We start from the raw sequence: 5,029 nt of genomic DNA, 5'->3' as shown, positions 1-5,029 counted from the left end.
TACTCAGAAACAAAGAATTTCAAAAACAAACTTTAAAATATCTTTCAAATACAGTAGTTCCCGCCCCCCTTATCCACTGATGATATGTCCTAAGACCTCCAGTGGATGTCGGAAACTGCGAATACTGCCAAGCCCTACATATACTAGTTTTTTTCCTCTACGTACACACCTATGGTGGTTTCATTTATAAATTAGGCACAGAAAGACAACAGTAACTAATAAGAAAACAGAACAATTGTAACAATATACTGTAATAAAAGTGATGTGAATGTGGTCACTCTCTCTTCCTCAAAACACCGTATTGACCTGCACATATTCTTTCTCACAATTTCATGGTTAGAAGGTTCGTTCTTTTTTTTTTTTTTTTTTTTTTTTAAGATGTTTTCTTTTTTTTTTTTAAATATATTTTATTGATTTTTTACAGAGAGGAAGGGAGAGAGAGATAGAGAGTTAGAAACATCGATGAGAGAGAAACATCGATCAGCTGCCTCCTGCACACTCCCCACCGGGGATGTGCCCGCAACCCAGGTACATGCCCCCGACCGGAATCGAACCCGGGACCCCTCAGTCCGCAAGCCGACACTCCATCCACTGAGCCAAACCGGTTTCAGCAGAAGGTTCGTTCTTACCATACACCTTAGCAACCTCGGCATGCGATTTTCCCCTTTCCTTAGTAAGTGGAGAACTTTCAGCTTTTCACGGAAAGGAAGCACTTCCCGGCTTCTCTTTGGCCGGGCTGCATGGTCTGCATTGCCAGCACCATCATTCTTGCCCTTTGGGGCCTCTGTTCAGTACAGGAGGGGTGATGAACACAAGTGTGCGATCGATCCCCACAGCCGCTCTGATGTCTGAGACGGCCCCTAAGTGACTAGAGCGCAGGGCTGTCTGCAGCCCGGAGACCTGGGCTCAGGGAGAAATCACATTGGCGGAGGGGGAGGGGGGGGAGGGGAGTGGGAGGGGGAATGGAGCTAAGTGGTCCTAGAACAGCGCACACCTTAAGCCTTATGGAATGTTTACTTCTGGAATTTTCCATGTGATATTTTCAGCCTGCGGTTGACTGCAGGGGACTGAAAGAGCAGATAAGGGGACCACGCACACCTGACAGCATGGCGGAACTGCATTTCAAGTGTAGCCGGTGAGTGTATGTTAACGTCCTATCTGATGCACATGGGGTGGGGGGAGGCTTCTCAAACTAAGGATCCCTCTGCTTCCCAGCGCCCATCACAGGGCCCCAGAATTCACTCCTCTCTCCTCCAATCCCGCTGTGCCCAGCAGCCAGAAACACCCATAAAAACTCAAATCTGATCGAGTCACTTTCCTCCTGAAATCCTTTAGAAGCGGACTAGGGCCTTCAAGATGAAGCTCAGCCCCCTGGCAGCTTCCCAGGCACTTGGCCGCCTGGCTTCCACTGACTTCTTCAGTCTCACCCCTCACCCCCACCTGGCTCCCCCCACCCCCGCAACACCCTCACTCCAGCCTTAATAAAACCACCACAGTCCCTTTCCCGGATTTCTACAAGCCCCCACCCGCCCCGGAGGCCACCCTTGCCTTCCCCAGCCCCTCATCCGTCTGGCTAACTCTGGGGGCTTCTCCTTCTCCATCCCGGGCTGGCATACTTCCTGGGGCTCCCTCAGACCCCGTTCTTCACTCCACCCCCTGCCTGTCACATGGGCCGTGGCCTATGAGCTGAGTCTGAATCCTGCCCCTGCCCCTGCCCCAGGCCACTGCAACTGAGTTCCATCCAACTGCGTTCGGTTTCCCTGCGTACAGAGACACCCGCCCCCACCGCTAACCCATGTGACTGGGGCACTGCCTCTTACGTGGTGCAAAACCCCCAGCCTCAGGGGCAGCCAGCATGCCTGGGGGACGAACGCGCCTTGGAGAATGGCAGAACCGTGTTTACTGGGGAAAGTGGGAAGATGACTTCGAATAGCAAAAGGTCAGAATTAGATGATTGTCCAGGGAAATGCATGCTCATTAGCTGCAAGTTCATACTTCAGACAGCAATGACAACCAGGTTCAGAGAACCACCTACCAGGCCTTGAAGAGATGAAATAAAGGAGAATGTAATGATTTACTCTGTGCTCAGAAGGTCAGATGGAGCGTCAAAGGCGGCCACAACAAGGTCTCCCACCCCCCACGCTCTTTTTTACAACGTGACAATGACATTCCTCCCGTCCAGAGGCGGGACATATGTTCCCTCCCCTTGGATCCCGGCAGGCCTGTGACTATGGTGGGTGTAGAGCTATGTGACTGCTGAGACTAGGTCGTAAACGGCTTTCTCCCAGCAGCTTCCATGCTGTAAGGAAGCCCAGTGCCCATGAGGAGGCCAGTGTGGGTGTTCCAGCAGCAGCAAGAGCAGCCGTGTAAGTGAGGAAGTCATCAGATGATTCTAACCCTGGCCACTGACTGAACCACACGAGAGGGCCCGATCAGGGACCACCCGCTAAGCCCAGTCAGCCCCCCAGAATGGTGGTGGCGGTGGTGTGTGTGTGATGCAATACAATACTTATTGTGAAATGCTCATTGTCGTTGACATGTGACATGCTTCAACACGCACATGCAACATTGTATATTAGACACATAACTGCACCTGCCCCGCTCACTTCACAGTGATACTCTCTGAGGTGGGAGGTGTGGGGTGCACAGACATGCAGGTCATGGTGGAGCTGGGGCCCCAAAGATAATGTAGCTAAGCGGGCATTATTGGGCATGTTCACCTGAGATCTGTGGACTAGTAAACCCGCTGATTTCTCGTCTTCTCCCTTTGCGGGCTGAGTGTTTGGTATTTGGACCCCACCGCCAATAAGAAAACCGGTGTCTCAATATTGAAATATGTTCCTTCGGAAGCTGTTACGCTGTGCGGGCAGAGCCACCTGACTGTCCTCTCAGCGCCTGGTGGAGAGAGGAACCCGAATGACGCAGGAGCTCTTGGGCAAGGGGCTGCAGTGCCCGGAGGACACCAGGCCCCGGCACTCACACCTTCTGGGGACACGATGGTTCCTCACAGCCTTGTTCATTCTAGAGCAGCCCTCCAGGATGTAATGATCACCCCGGGGAGGTGGCCCGGGACCTCGGGGGCGGGTCCAGTTTGAGCCCTGAAGCTTTCACACCAGGAGGCTTTCACAAAAGGGAAAGAACACCTTTTAGATCAGTGGTTCTCAACCTTGGCTGCACATTAGAATCACCTGGGCATCTTTTTAAAATCCTGATTTCTGGGCCTCATCCTCCGGAAATTCTGTTTCTTTGTTATGGGGTTGAGAACCACTGTTTTAGAAGATAAAGGTACTTAACAAATTGGACAAATCACTTTAGCCATTAACCCTTCCGTCTAGTAGCCCCTGTTGAAACAAATAGTATAATATTAGGCTGCTCTTTTACTCATGGAACCAGGAGCCACTTGAGCAGTTTTCTCTAATTCCCTTCTCCTCTCCGTATGGTCACAGCAAAAAGTCATGTTTTGAGGTTTTAATTCCTCGAATCTCAGATGACATTTTCTAAGTGGTAGCCAGCTCTCGCCACTAGCCTATACATTGCACATGTGCAGGGATGTTCAAAGCTCTCTCCCCACCTCCTGGCAAAATGCTGGGAACAAGAGGTACTTTCTAAGCATTTGCTGAAGATACCAGCCAAGGCTGCAGGAATGAATAAAATCTAAAAAGAAGTATCCTTCCCCCCAATGCGCTGGAGCCTAATTAAGAGATGTCTGAAATTAATCAGAATATTAGCTGCCGGCTACGTTTAAAAAAGAAATTTTTTTTTTTAAAAAGGAAGAAGACGATAAAGGGGGGTCAGGGTCGAGGGAGGCCCAGGAGCGGGGGTCCCGCGGGGCAGCTCTGCTAGCTCCCCAGTCAATGCACCTTGGAGCCTGTAAATGGTGATAAGGCCGAGCAGATAGCGCTGGAATGTGACCCGCCTCTGGCATGCAAAGTCCCAAAGTCCGAGGTCTCTCTGCGGCAGGACCACGGTCTGACTGTGTGATGGGCGGCTGAGCCCAGACTGTGGAGGTGGCATTCCCGGTGAGGCGGGGCTGCAGGGGGCAGTGGGACGCGTCCTGAGCCCTGTGGGTGGCGCGGCAGGTCCCTGCTGGGCGCCCAGGGTGCCGGAAAGCCCATCGTCCTCCCACACGCCCGGTCCACGCCCTGTGCCCGACTCACCCCTGAAAGGCCTCCACGGAAGCAATTCTCCCTTTTACTGTGGCCCTGGCCCCCTCGGCTCCTCCTCTGAGCCACGGGGCGGGAGCCGCCGTTTGCACACTGCACTGGGGACAACGCTGTGTGGTCACCCGGGTCCCAAACCAGGGCTTTGCAAGCATTGTGGATGCCAGAATCTCTCGGGGGAGCTTGTTAAAAGCCAGGTGCCCGAGTCTGCTCTGGAGCTTTTATCAGTCAGTGTCCTCCCCCCCCCCCCCCCCGCCACCCCTCTGATGCAGATGTCACCAAAGCCTGGGAACCCTGGTCGGAGCCATCACTGATGGCATCAAGATCCGGGCCTGGGTTCTTTAAGGGGGGACACTAAACCCATTGCTCTGGGAGGAAGGGCATGGCCACCGGGAGCCCCAGGGAAAGTGCACAAGTCAGAGGAGCAGTGTCCGGCCCTGGGCTGCCCCGGCCTGTCCTCTCCCGGCTTCTTACACCAAATCGCAGCACCAGCTCCCGGCTTCTTACACCAAATCGCAGCACCAGCCCCGGGAGTTCTGAGCCTGCCCAGCCCTTCCACAGTCGAGGGCCGAGTCAGGGAAGCAGGTTTGGACAAGAGAAGAGCGAGCACCTGCTCACGTGCTGGATTGTTTGTCTTATCTTTGCAGACAGCTTTATCGAGGTCTAATCGACTGACGAGGTGCAATGAACTGCACATATTTAGAGTACAATTCCACACATTTTGACCGAGACACACACCTAGGAAACCTGCACCATCATCAAGGTAACAAGGTAACACCTTCCCACCGGATTCCTGGTGTCTGTGGGGGGTCCTCCTGGCGCCCACCCCCGGCCACCACTGGCCTGCTCTCCATTACTGTGTGTTATGT

This window comes from Myotis daubentonii, chromosome 1 (assembly GCF_963259705.1).
Source record: "Myotis daubentonii chromosome 1, mMyoDau2.1, whole genome shotgun sequence".
NCBI lineage: Eukaryota > Metazoa > Chordata > Mammalia > Chiroptera > Vespertilionidae > Myotis > Myotis daubentonii.
This window is presented reverse-complemented; position numbering follows the sequence as displayed.